Source organism: Herpailurus yagouaroundi, unplaced genomic scaffold (assembly GCF_014898765.1).
Source record: "Herpailurus yagouaroundi ecotype Mexico unplaced genomic scaffold, PumYag 159, whole genome shotgun sequence".
In the NCBI taxonomy this organism is placed as follows: domain Eukaryota; kingdom Metazoa; phylum Chordata; class Mammalia; order Carnivora; family Felidae; genus Herpailurus; species Herpailurus yagouaroundi.
Genome location: NW_024412400.1, coordinates 22520002 through 22534835, shown reverse-complemented (window position 1 = coordinate 22534835; position 14834 = coordinate 22520002). Strand labels below are relative to the sequence as shown.

Sequence of the window (14834 nt, the reverse complement as noted above, 5' to 3'; positions counted from 1 at the left end):
TCTTCCAATGGATTCAAAAGTTTTGGTGGCAAACATATTACCTTGATGGAAACGATTGTGTTTTGGGTGGTATCCCCAGAGCCCAACATTGTGTTTATGTTCATGGCTTTCAGTAAATGAAGATTGCTGTTGAACTTATGGCACTTAGTGAACACCTTACTTGCTCTGATTGCAGCAAAAAGACCCGATGTCTTCTTTTTAAGTGATTACCCAGGCTCACTGCTTCGTTCCCTCCATTATTATCAGTCTTGTCCCCATCTGTTTCCCCCAAAAGATCTCAGGGTGGAATGGACTCCACGGGACTCCAAGTTTACATTCCTTTCCAACCTTGAAGTTCTATTTCTCCTGCCTAGTCCCCTGCCTCAGAGAAATGAAAACTGAAAAAAGGTTATTCTTACCTCTTCTCAAACCACAGACTGATTCTTTTTTAAATTCTTATTTTAGGACAGAGCTAGTGTGGGGCATTGGCAAAAGGGCCAGCCTGAGAATTCTGGCAAGTTTTAGGGCAATTCACAATAAGGACATTGACTGTAGGCAATAAAAACTCAACTTGAATCAATCACTAGAAGCAGAGATTTATTGTAAGTATTCCAAGTAGCTAATGGGATTAAGTAAAATATACATACATACCTGCACACCCCCCCCCATACACACACAGATGTGCACACACATCTGGATCTCAGAAATTCTTATAATCACATTATGATTTTCTCCACATCTCTTACTTTCCTTTTCCTCTCCATTTCTTTCTCCTTCAGTCATCATGCCCTCTTTCTTTATCCAAATGGCAAGAAATGGTCACAGGTAGCAACTCTTCAATTTGAGTGGGGAGCAGATTAAACTGGGACTCTCTTAGTTGATGCTAGATTCCTAAAAAAGAATGAGTGGTTCAGCTCATGTCAAGTGCCTGCCCAGGTTTCATCAGTTATTGTGTGTGGGAGTATTTGCGTGAGGCGTCAGGGATGGAAGGAGAGCACATTGAAGTAACATGGTGTTTTCCATGGCAACCCATAGACTGAAGAGTTGAGATAAGAAGGATCCAGAAAAATGGGGGGTGGCCAGAGGTAGTTGTTGGACAAATGAAGCAAAGTCAGTGATTGTATGAACTGTGGGTAATCACATCATTATAGGTTGTACAAACATATCTCAGCAATATTTTCTTAGAAGTTAAATCTTATTTAAACATAAATTAAAAATAAAAACAAGCAAAGAACACACAAAAGGCTTTAAAGGACGCTGAATGGGCTCTTGTTTCATCTCCTCTGGATTCTCTCCTGTGTAGCCATTTGTCAATCAAACAGCATGAGGCATACCCTGTAAAGAGATCAACCACAGTTTGAGGACATCTGGGTATTTCAACTTGTGTTTGCAAGTTGAACAGTGAGCATTTAGATTTTTAAGCTCTTTGGGGGAAGCAGGGGTTAGCTGAGTTGGGAAAGTCAGAGGATAAAAAGGCCACCTGCCATCCCATAAACAAGACAGAAAAGTGTTTCTTTCCCTACTTCCTTGGTTGTTCCCATCCTGCAGGGAGCAGCAGATGTTCAGCCTGTAATAAAATGTGTCAGATTTGCACATGCACACACACACACACACACACACACACACACAGAGGCAGGACTGAACTTCTGCACATTCCTTGAAAATGAAAAGTTACCTAGGCTGCATCCACCAGGAATCCTCAACCCTGCCCCACTGTTACTCAGGATCCTCCATTCCGCACTGCATTTTGAATGCAGGTTGTCTAAGCCATCTGTGGAAGTACAGAGTCTGCGCCTGAATTCTCCGGTAGACTGTGGTCACAGAGCCCACCCTCATGACAAGGCTCTGTGATGTGAAGCTGATGTTGACACTGCTGATGGCATAATCACTCCTGTGAACCAAGTTGTAGGCTAAGCACTTTACGAACATTGCCTTACGTTACTCTCATAAAATTCTTGGACATAAGTTGCTGAGTTCATGTACTAGATAAGAAGACTAGTTAAAGACGAGAGAGGTAGAAACTGGCCCAGAGTCCTTCAGCAAGGAAGCAAGGGAGGCCAGGCACTGCAATTGCAGTCCCAAACCACCTGAAGCCTAAACCCAATGGAAACTTAGTGTAAGCTGATCCTTCAAAACAAAGGATATGTTTTTCCTCTGTCCCTTAATTCTATGAGCAGTGAATGCCAGCTCTATTTATTAATGGTGGATTCATGGGAAACATGTTTCCATAGGAAAATGAGATTTACACAGAAGAGAAAATGAGCCACAGAACTTTTCTATAATTCTTTGAACGGTACACTTTCTATTCGTGCATGTTCTTTCCATATGCTGTACTTTAATGAGAAAGCTTTTACAAAATAAATCATTAAAGGATTCAACCAAATTATAAGTGGAGAACTCAGTTGTATACATATAAGTTCTCTGAACCATGACTATGTTTATTTATCTTTGTAATTATTTTCCTTGTAAAACTCATGGTACAAAGTATGTGCTTGATGAATGCTTATTGGAATTTAATTCATCCACTCATATATATTTCCATATCCACAGAACAATAAAATGTTAGAATTGGAAGGGATCTTAAGTACCATCTATTAAAACTCCATTTTTTCCTGTGATGACAAGTGACTTAAAGGGAGGGGAAAAGAAAATGTATTCATTCACAGAACGAAAAATCTAGTCATTGGTTAGGTATATAACTTAAGTGAATTGTATACCTAAATGTATTAGAATATTCCCTTTTGCACAAAGTAGACTCTTACTTTGGGATGAAGTCTTCCCTCAACCATTCTGAGTATGCGTTTCAAATAAGATTCAGTAAAAATATCAAAATGTATCTCATCAGGTTTTAATTTCTCTTGTCAATTGCATATTTAGTAGCACATCTTCCGACCAAGAAAAGATGTTGATGTTTTTTAAGTATGTATTATGAGCAAGGGAGTTTGTTTCCAATACCTCCTTTAATTTAAATTTTAATCTTTGCATCACCCCTGAATCCTTGCTTAACAGATGAAGGAACCGGGCATCCAAGCAGTGCACAGCCTGAGATTACAGAATTTGTAAAAGAACCAAACAGTATAAAATTGAGTCCAATTCTGGTATTATGAATCCCAGCCTAGTACATTTGTCCACCAAAGCACTCTACCATAAATCAAAACATAATTCTCCTAAAAAAGGGTTGGTCTCCTTTAGGCACCCTGACTTACAGCAGAAGCTATCCTGAATTTCCAGAATAACATTCACTTTAATCTTCTTAACCTTAATGCTATTACTTGTCATGTCTCATCAAAAACCCCCTGTGCCTGTTTCCGGAAAGATCTCTCATTAATAAGAGAATGAGTAAGACAGCACAACTATTGTAGCTTGGCCATCCAACTTGTCCTTTCCCTTAGTATTTGTGCTGTCATGTGCTCCTAAATCCATCTATTTATTAAATAACCCCCTGGTCACCAACTAGCTCTGAGAGAATGTCTTCCCATTCAAGTACATGCTTTTCAGTCTTCTCTGCATATAATCATTCTTCATCCTTCCCTTGTTCCATGTTGGAAAGTAAATCTGAAGTTTCAGACGTGCACTATCATTTCAGATGTACAGAATAGTTTTTCAACTCTTTTCAGACTCCATTTCATTGTTGTAAGAAGTTGGACGCCTTCTTAGCTGGGCATCTGGGTGGCTCAGTCGATTGAGTGTCCGACTCTTGATTTGACTCAGGTCTTGATCTTCTGGTTCATGGGTTTGAGCCCCACATCACACTCTATACTGATGGAGGTGTGGAGCCTGCTTGGGATTCGCTCCCTCTCTCTGTTTTCCCCTCCCCCCACCCCACACACACATTCATTCTCTCTCTCTCTAAAAATAAATAAACGTTAAAAAAAAAGTTGGAGGCCTTCTTAGCAATTGAAACAAAATGTTCTCCATCCTTCCTTTATGTGCACATACACACAGTTATGGAGGAGGACTAAGAATACAGATGAAAGCAGCAATATTTTTAACATTTCTCAGTCAGTCTTCAAATATTTTACCAGTGTGTATGTTAGGATTTTTTGAAAACATAATTTTATTCTGTTTTTCTATTCAAGAACATTTGATCTCCTGGGTTTTGTTAGAATAATCCTGAATGTTTTACTGCAGTATATATTTCACCGTGTGGGATCTTTCAAAGATCATCCTTGGGCACGTAAGACATCTCTTCAGTTAGCCCTTTAATCCCAAACATAAACTCGACAGATACAACACCGAATCAGTGGGTGGTATGATTAAAACTGCTCTAGGGGCACCTGGGTGGCGCAGTCGGTTAAGCGTCCGACTTCAGCCAGGTCACGATCTCGCGGTCCGTGAGTTCGAGCCCCGCGTCGGGCTCTGGGCTCATGGCTCAGAGTCTGGAGCCTGTTTCCGATTCTGTGTCTCCCTCTCTCTCTGCCCCTCCCCCGTTCATGCTCTGTCTCTCTCTGTCCCAAAAATAAATAAACGTTGAAAAAAAAAAACTGCTCTAAATGAGCTAAATTGGTAGAAATTAAATTAAAATTAAAAGCAAATTACAAAATCCTAGGATAAACATCTCTAATAACGCTTTTCCCATGAAGTTCCCCAAAAGGGTGTAGACAGCAGAGACGATGACATATGGTGGAGACAGTCTGCTTACACCGCGGCACAGACTGTGCTCGGCAGGCAGATCTGGAGGCCTCCGGTCTCATCAGATTGTAGGCATCTATTTGCTCACCATTTAAGCCCAGCATTCTGGGATGCCAAAAGAGTGGCGGCTTTGACTGAAGGAAACAGTAGCCAAGGAGTCAGAAATAGGAAGCAAACGAGATGCCAAGTGGGGGGGAGGGGGGGGGAGTGAAGGGCCTCAAGATTATGAATTGGAAGGCCAGCGTGTGGTACTCATGGTAACTCTAGGAGGGCGGAGGGATCCGTGGAGATACCGTTCTGTGAAATGAATTGGGGTTTAAAGGATTTGGTTCCCATGTCATGGAGGAAAATGATTAAGCAAAAATTCTTCGATGAACATCTGCAAGATGCTAAGCTTTTAGTGATGTGGTAATCCCACTTATATGTTCCACCCGGAAGATTAAGTTCTTTAAAAGCAGAGCATATGGTCACCGATCTGTGTCACTGCATTTTGCCAGGATTTGTAAACAGTCCCAAGTCTGACTAGGGCTAACGCATCATGGTTATATTCCAGGTTGTACTGTTTATATATATTTTTTCTCTTATTAATCACACTTTCATCTTGACAGGACAGAATGTTAGCATCATATTTGAGGAAAAAAGCAAAAAACCCAAACAGCATTCTGTCAAAAAGAACCCACGAATGCTAGGTATCAGACTCAATACACATAGAAGTTGTATGACTTGGAACAAGTTGCTGTCTTTCTGTGGGCCTCCAGTTCCTCATCCCTGGCCTGGATGATCACTAAGAAACCATCAGTTGAGTCAGGCTAAATGCTGTAACAAATAACGCCAAGTTTCCGTGACTTCATACAATAAGTAGAATAAATGGGTTATGCAGTAAATCTCATTCGTATCTGTGTACAGGTGGCAGCTTCTCACTTGATGACTCGGGCAGCCAGTCTTCCTCTATTTGGTGGCCCCATCACCCCCCACCACCCAGGCCTCAGAGTCATCTGGAACTCAGAGTCCTTCACTAGGCTTTTTGTATCCAGCCAGCCAATCAGTTTAAGAGACAGAGAATAGAGGCTGCCCTTGTATGCCTCAGGGGCCAGACCCACAAATGACATGGATCTCTTCTGCTCACACTCCATTGGCCAGAATGAGTCACGTGGTTCACACGTGCAAGCAGTCTGGGAAATCCCATCAAGTGGTGCGACTAACAGGATGCATAAGTCCTGGTGAACAGTTAACCGGCTGGTGAACAACTCACCAGTCTGAGCCATAGGCCCTTCTAGTATTACCTTATAATTGTTATTTTTCTTGAGAGACAGAAAGCGTAAGCAGGGAGGGGCAGAGGGATAGGGAGAGAGAGAAATTCTTAAGCAGGCCCCATGCTCAGCACAGAGCCTGATGCAGGGCTTGATCTTACAACTATGAGATCATGACCTGAGCTGAAATCAAAAGTCAGCTGATTAGCCCACTGAGCCACCCAGGCTCCCCTCCATTATTTTTTTATTCCAAATTTGTTGATAAATAGGAGGGTATTCATACCTTAAAATTTTCTTCAATTTTTCTAAATAAATAATAATTGAAGACCTTCAATTTACCAGTAATTCTGTGGTAACGTTACCGTGGTAATGTTTAATGTTACTTCTCCAAGGAAAAGTTAATGTTTATTTAGAAATTCTGAACAAGGGACGAGGTGGCTCAGTCAGTTAAACATCCGACTCCTGGTTTCAGCTCAGGTCATGATCTCACAGTTCATGACATCAAGCCCCGCATCAGGGTCCACACTGACAGCGCAGAGCCTGCTTGGAATTCTCTCTCTCCCTCTCTCTCTGCCCCTTCCCCACTAGTGCTCATGCGTGCACCCATGTTCTCTGTCTCTCAAACTAAAGAAACATTAAAAAAATAGAAATTCTGAATTAATTAGCAGAAAGGGAACGGTGACCAGAGGAGAGGCTTAAAGGCAATGATTTAGAGCCAGTTTCAAGTAGAAGTTACACCTTCGAAAGACCTAATGGAAACTAATAGGAAATATATGACTCCCACTGTGGGACTCCAAATGACTTATTTTTCTTTTCCCCACTCTCCCCTCCCCGCTTTGCCCTGCCCATCCTCCAAGTGACCTATTTTGGAAGCATCTTTATTACCTAAAAGTAGTATGTCTTTACAGTACAACCAAGGCCAGAATTGTTCCTTCAAAGAATCCCACATGCCAGTTTCCTGCCATCCCCAAAGACACGACTTAACAAGCACAGCCTGATCCAGGAGATTAGAAACTTGAAGGACCAGAATTGTGCAAATTTGTGTAAATAACTGTGAAAGCATCATCTTCCAGTAAAGTCACTGGTGCATATTTTGCAATCATGGACACAATCACCTTAAAACGTGGAAAGGAAAGTTTGTTTTTTTTTTTTTTAATTTCTTATTTTAGAGAGAGAGGGAAAGCATGAGTGAAGGGAGAAGGAGAGAGAATCCCAAGCAGGCTCCATGCTCAGTGCAGAGTCTGACATGGGGCTTGATCCCATGACCCTGGGATCATGACCTGAGCCAAAATCAAGAGTCAGATGCCCAACTGACTAAGCTACACAGGTACCCCATGTTCTGAAGAGACTTATATGTATAGGTGTCATGTAGGTAAGTAAAAGAATGATGTCTTTGTACGAACCCATAAGTAACTGACTTAGCTCAAAGTTTAGAATGCCCTACTCTAAGAAGTCATGCCCATTCTAAATGGATATGCTTTATTCAGTGTTCACATGTTTATGCAGAGCGGTTACACAGTGCATATCACTGTGATTTCCTACAAACTTGCACATGGCTACTCTGTGACTAGGTTGCCACATGATAGCCCTAAAATCTTGTCCACATGGTGTAATTTCAGGAAAAGGGCCACTGTCTTACATCTCCCCACGAATCTCTCCCCTAAGTCCCTCACTGTTTATTTTAACAGGTTAAGGAAAGGTCTATCCTATGATGAAAGCTCAGGCTCAAAATACAAATTTACATAAGAAAAAAATAAAAAAAGACATACCACTGTATAAATAACTGGGGAATGATTTCTTCACAGACTTTGGATGACAGTGTGGTTAGGAGAGAGACCCAGAGAAGGAAACAAGATGTATCAGGCATATTTGATCTATGACAATTATTGTTCTGGGGACTTCCCTGAGCACCACTAGCGGAGACAAAACACCAAATCAGACACATTTCTTCCTAAATTTCAGTGGTTTGTATGCCTACTGTGAATTCTCACGAAGACTTGTTTTCAGTCAATATATAATTGATCAGTAATATCTTCCTTACAGTGCTCCACACATCACCTTTTTTTTTTTTTTTTTATATTTACTTTTGAGAGAGAGAGAGAGTGCAAGCAGGGGAAAGGCAGAGGGAGAGACACAGAATCCGAAGCAGGCTCCTGGCTCTGAGCTGTCAGCACAGAGCCTAACGTGGGGCTCAAACCCACAAACTACAAGATCATGACATGAGCCGAAGCCGGAAGCTTCATTGACTGAGCCACCCAGGCCACACATCACCTTTGAGTACCACAAAACCGTAACCTAAGTTCAGCCCTGATCTACTAACTGTGAGACTTTCTTCTTCACCTAGAAATTGTTGAATATTCAGCAAAAGTGTAAATGCTCTGAAACACAATATTCTTCATGCTTACGTTTCAAAGAGTGCTTTAATTAAGAAAGACATGCATTTAGTCATTCAGAAGCTGCCCTCTATCACCGTCCTTTATAGTCCTCTTATTTTCTCTGGCTAAGTGAGCTTAACCAAGTCACTGTGGTTCGAATAAGCAGAGTAGCTCATCTCGGTTTGCTGCTACAAACACTGTTTTCATCATATAGGGCCGGTCACCTTTTTTGTTACAGTGTATAATTGACAGTGAGCTTCCTAGGTAGCAAATTAGGCATTTCGCATTAGCTTTAGAAGTGCCGTCAGGAGTTATGATGTGAAAACTTCTCATGCCAAGTTGAGCATCTTCCTTCACCGACCTGGTTTGGAACCAAAGTACTCAGCGTGTATCCGGAAAATCTTATGAAACCAGCTATTGTGTTTCCTTACAATTACATAGTAGCTGATTTTACAAGCTAACCAGGAGCCATTGTACCCTAATCAGAAGCAGGTCCTTGGGGGGCACGGAATCTCAGTTCAATATAATGAGTTTCGACTGCAAATTCTTTTAGCACCGATTAACTGCTGAACTCCCAAATCATGGAGTTGGTACAGAGCTAGCTCCTTAAGCCTGGAATCATTAAAACTATGTCAGTGCTGAGAAATTTTGAGTTTTCTTCACATAATGGTGTGTATTTTCCCCCCTCTGTCTTTCTAGAATGATGTGAACCACATACTAATAAACAACTCTCTCTCCCTCAAAAATCATCCTGCATTTTCCAAGTTCTTACATAAGTATTGGAGACTCTTTGGGTTTTCTTTTAATTCCAAAGCCTTGTAGTTCATACATTTGAATTTAGAATTTAGAGATAGGAAGTTAAAATTGTGCTTGAGTCAATTTGCATATATTATCAATGTCTTCACTGTATTCATACCTATGGACAATTTGAAAGTGCCTTATTTTATTTAAGTGAAGCAGATAAAAGGGTTGGGAGAGAAAAGAATAGAATACCAAGTTATTACTTTATGTAAAGTATGGTACCTAGTGCCGTACAAAGAAGAGCTTTGTGGCCTGGGATGACAGGTCTCTGCTGGGAGATCCATCTGGGGGGAAACTCAGGTTTAACAAGTTCATGGTCTCTTTATTATATATCTACATATCTGTTAGTTTCAGTTGGACGAACTCATCTGTGTGAATGTTTGGATATCCATAGCTAAAAATGCTCTATTTCCCATTCACCGAATTCAAAGAAAACTTTTCTTCATAATCACTATGCCAATAATAATATAACTAACATTTGTTAACAGGAATTTAATTACTCTTTATGCCAGGCACTGGACCAAGTACTTAGCAAGTGCAACGGTGTGAGGGCTCTTTTCACCATAAGCTTTACGTGAGAATTCCTTGTGTACCATGAAGTCCAAGTGGTAAGAGACTCACACTTCCCAGCAGCCTCTAAATGCTTTCTCTTTCTCCAGAAACAAGAGGGCTGGATGGCACGGACCACCCAGAGGTCAGCTCTGGCAGGAATGTTGGGCTTTATGGCCAGAAGGAAGCAGGAAGGGAAGAGTGAGCAGGAGGGATCCAGGGTTTTAGTGAAAGAACTGAGAGAGGCACCTTTGTGGTTGCGAGTGGAATGGAAAGAGAGGGGTGATTTTAAAAAGTCTTACTGTAGTTCATCAATACACGTGTCACCTTTAAGGTTCCTGAAAGCACACTAAAGATTAGAATTATTTTTAAATTGCAGTTTGGCTCTTGAACAACACAGGTTTCAACTGCACAGATCCACTTATATGTGGATTTTTTTTTTTGTAAATACAGTACTGTAAGTGCATATTCTCTTTCTTATGATTTTCTTAATAATATTTTCTTTTCTCTAGCTTATTTTCTTGTAAGAATATGATATATGATACTGTATAACACACACAATATGTGTTAATCAACTGTTTCTATATTTGTAAGGCTTCTGGTCAATAGTAGGCTATTAGTAGTTAACATTGGGGCCAGTCAAAAGTTATACACCATTTTCCACTGAGGGGGTCCACTGACCCTTGAACAACACCCAGTGCTGTTCAAGGGCCATCAGTACTTTTGGTTGCTATACATGTATCTTAATGTAACACAGTGCCACCCAGATGTAGCCAACTGGGTCTTGAAAACTTGTTCAGTTTACATATATATATATATATCTCATTTAATTCTCAGAACAACTTTAAATATTATTATCATTTTTTAGAGGAAGAATGAGAAATAAAATTCTTTCGGGTTAAGCCATTGAAAGTCAGCAAATTATTTGTTCCTTCAGCCTTACCTATTTTATCCCGATTAATGTGCTTCCCAAAGTTGCATAGCTAATGAGTAAAAAGACTAGGAAAATCCCAGCTCTTAACCACTATGCTATCATAGCTCCGAAATGGGTCCTATCACCCCTGACACATAGACCTTTTATCATAACACACAGCAATGAAGAGGTTTTTCTGGTGCTTCTTATACAATAGGCTCAATAATTGAACTCTCCAGTGGTAGCAGTCAATAAACACTAAATTCGAGTCTTGGTTACTTGACTTGTGCTTTCTGCATCAGAAGTGATAGTATTTACTTAGGGGAGAAGAATTCTCCTCTAAATCTTAAGAGTTTGTCTCGACCTCAAGGCTCAGGATGAAATTGGAAAAGTTCAAAATCATCAGTTTTTCCATTATAATCTCATTTCTGTTTCTCAGTTATACAACAAGCAAAGGAAACATATTAGCCACTGTATTACCCACTTAGGGTTTCACACCGGCTTCAAAAATTTCTTCTGTAGATTAGATGGTAGTGAACTCCCAAGCCTTTTTTTAGTTGAAAATGAATGCCCCCTTATTCAAAGCCTGTCTTTTCTCCAGAGCTTTCCAGTTCCTCTTTCTGTCTTCCTCCTGCCATTGGTGGCATTCATGACTTCTTGGTACCTCCACTTGAATCTACAAGAGAAAGAAGCAGATCAGAAGTAAAAAGGAGACCTACTGATTTGCTACGTGCCCATATCATATGACAATTACCTATGGTTTTATAAGAATGGGCATTTTAACTATGAAAGTTACGGAGTTACATGTGACTGTCCTTCATTCATGCTCTATTTATCCCAAACAGCCACCAGTACTGGTAATGTTGCCGTCCAGAGAACAAGAGAAAATGTGTGAGGATTCCTTTTTCTGAATGAGGACACATGTTCCTTCAATCTTCTTTGTGACTTAATCAATGTGGCATTATTAACAAAGCAGAGAATATCATGAATCACTCAGAAAGAAGAGCCTTGTAATTCACATCTCATTTCCCAGTTGAGCAATCAGCTGTAGGTAACAGTCCTACCAGAACACTTGAGTGTCTTAGAAGATTCCCGAGTTGAGAGGACAGTTTCACACTCACATGGGGGCTTATAATTCTGACCTGCAAACCAAGTAAACCAGGAGAATGCCTCCCTTGGGCCACTGGGCCACTGGGTGACAGTTTAGGATTCCTAGGCCTATGTAGTGGGTTCCATTCACATTTGCTTCCTTCCTACCTCGTACCAGTCGACGTCTTGGTGGTTCAGTCTCTGGAAAAGATCTAGAGAGTAAGGAAAACTTATTGATAATTCCTCTACTCAAAAACTACTGAGAAAACACTCAGCTTCTGAGGGTGGGGCATTAGCATCCAGTGAAGGCTGGGCCCCAAACTTCATTGTCATGGTACCATGTGTCAGAATTCAGAGACACTTTAATCAGTGGGTAGACATAGATGAAAGAAATCAAAAAGCTTCCCTCTCAGTGAAAAGAAAGTCCTAACAGCAGGAAGATTTACTACTGAGGAACTTAGGAACTTAAGGAAAAGGTAAGCTGGATGGCCAAGGTAGCATATCTTCATTCAGCAAAATAGACAACATCAAAGAACACAATGGCATTTTTCACATCTAAAACCACCATTAATTTTAGCATGTTTGATTTCCATTTGCAATTCAAGCTCAATAGTATAATTTTGAGGCCTTCCTTACACTTTGTTTTTCTTTTAAAGACGATTGCGAATTTGTTTTGCTTTTTCATAGCAGATTGTCTGAGTAATAAGAGACTTTTTTCCTCCTTATGATTCTCCATACCAAGGAGCGGTGTTTTTCGATGTTAAGAGTCTTCTCTCTTTGTTCCCACTGGACTTATAGAGTGATAGAGTAAGTTAAGTGGTTAGGGCAGGGGAATAAAAGAAGAGAAGCTATGCAGAAACTTTTTAAACCAACTCCACATCACTGAGAATGTGTTTCTTTCCTAGTCTACAAGATTATAAAGCTTTACTTTCATTCATGATAATGTTGTGCCAAGACATGTCCTAGGTCCTTCTTGCCCACACTTGGCTTCTTCTGTCCTGGCAAAGTGAAGATACAATTCTAGGGTCTGAGTGGGCTGACCGTCAGCCTTGACTTCATCGCAGGACTCCATTCCTTGTTTTATGTCTGATTTACAACATTTTATCATCCCAACCTCTATTCCTTCGGTCTTTTTATTTTTTAATCATCCCCATTAGAGATTACCAGCCGTACTCCTCCTCTCTGAAAGTTCATGTGGGAGGGACTCAAATTGGAGAAACCTGTCTTCCTCAAAACTTTCAAAACCTTTGAGTCTTCCAGTTACCGGAACAAGAAAAGGAGATCGATAAACATTATTTATTCAAAGGTTTGTATCTGTGCATTTTTTCCCCTTGGGATAGAATGACTAGACTTCATTTTCTTTCCGGAGAGATCTATAACCCAGAAAAGGCTAACGAGGTGCTTGGGTAACTTAGTATCACAAGATTTGGGGCCTGCTTTGTGGCAGTCATCAAACCTTGTGCTACATTCAGTTCCACCATATGTGAGGCATTTAGTCTTTCAGCTCAGGTAACAGCATGAACTGCCGGGGAGGCACCTGAGACAGGTTTGGATTCTGCGTTAGGTACACCAAGAGTCAGGGCACCTGGCGTCTGGTAGGTTCTGCCAGAGCTCTAACCTGATGCGTGAACTGGGCAAGTCACTTCATCTTCCTGGACAGCCACTTCCACATGTCTAGGTGGGGAGCTGGACTAACTCAGTGGTTTCAGCCCTGAGCCAAAGACCCGGCCCCACCTACCACCAACTGGAAGAGACTCTCTGGAGTTGGTGCTCTGGAATCTGATTTATTTAAGAATCCTTCTCAAGCATTCTACTGTCTGCCAGGTTACAAACCATTGTAGCAGCCACTCTTTAGGGTGACTTCTAGCCTTAAAACACTGGCTTTCCATTACACTAATATTCTCCGCAATTGGCAGAATCTGGATCCATGTGAAAGGTTAGTCAGTAGAACTAATATATCATAGAACTCTTTTCAAATGCATGTGATTCAAATGCTGTGCGCAAATGAAATAACTTCATTCAGAGAGCCTATCACAGCAGTGCTGGTTATATGATGTATACTTGTTATCTCATAGGATTACAGTAAAAATTAATGGACATGATGGCTATGAGCATTTGTCAGGGTGCCTGTCACAGAGTGAACACTTAATGAATTCATCGGTGATAGGATAATAATAGCAGTGATGTCGGTTATGAGATCTTGCTACTCAGCGTGTGCCTCGTGGGCCAGTAACATCAGCGTTGCCTTGGAGTTCCTTAGAAATACAGTCTCGAGCCTCACTCTGGACTTCCTGAACCGAAACCTGCATTTTATAGTGAAATCCCCAGGTGATTTGTGTGCACAGTAAAGTCTGAGAAGCACTGACGTAGACAAATAAACTTGGGACTCAGCAACTTGCCAGAGCTCACACTACTAGTAAACTAGAGAACTAGGAGTTTTTCTTACACCTAGATGGCATCTCTGAGCTGGAGATGTTCAGGCTTCCTGAGTCCCACTGAGATGTTCTTTCTCTCATCCGGGCTGTAACTGTCTACCACCGTAGCAACAGCACTGTAATTTTATTTTTCACATTTTTAATTATTCAGCTGTTTTATTTGTCACCACTCAGGGAATTATTACAAAACTTATGTCTACGATGCTTCTGATTAATGCATATTTAGGCAACTAAGCAGATGTAGAATGGGTTGACTTCTTTGATAATATTAAACATTGATGAAACATATATTTGCACAGCAATAATGATGCCGGCATTTGTATAAATAATAACACATCTATTTCCCTAATCATCTAGGGGGAAAAAAACCACAGTGAGAATTGACAGAATTACTAAATATGTCTCACTTACTAGGCAGATCATTTTTGAGTGTAGAAGTTTTTTTTTCATGTGAATAAAATTATGCTAATTTATAGCATCTATTACCACTTTCAGATGAAGGAAGTGTATTTGAGCAGAAAACAGTGTGGATGAGACCTGAAGCACGTTTCCAAGATATATCATAAGTTCCAAAGCTTCTGTGTCCATCATGGAAAGCTGCGTGTTTTGTGATGGACTTCTCCACAGTCCTGTAGTTTGATTTTATGTAAGATGTATTCTGAAACCCAGCTTAAGTGATTCTACAATACATATTGTTTTTCACATCTTAGCATCTCTGAAATTGAGATTTGTCTTATAATTGATGGGCACGTCACAATTCGTTTAGCAGCATCTCGTTTCTTTTTACAATTGATGGGATTTAAATTCGATC

The 14834-nt window shown here is 40.6% G+C and overlaps 1 protein-coding gene across 1 annotated transcript in view; it reads left to right on the top strand.

The window, feature by feature from the left end:
• KCNH8 (potassium voltage-gated channel subfamily H member 8) overlaps positions 1-14834 on the top strand; it is a 240191-nt gene that overhangs the window by 190760 nt on the left and 34597 nt on the right. The gene's annotated exons all lie outside the window — the stretch shown is intronic.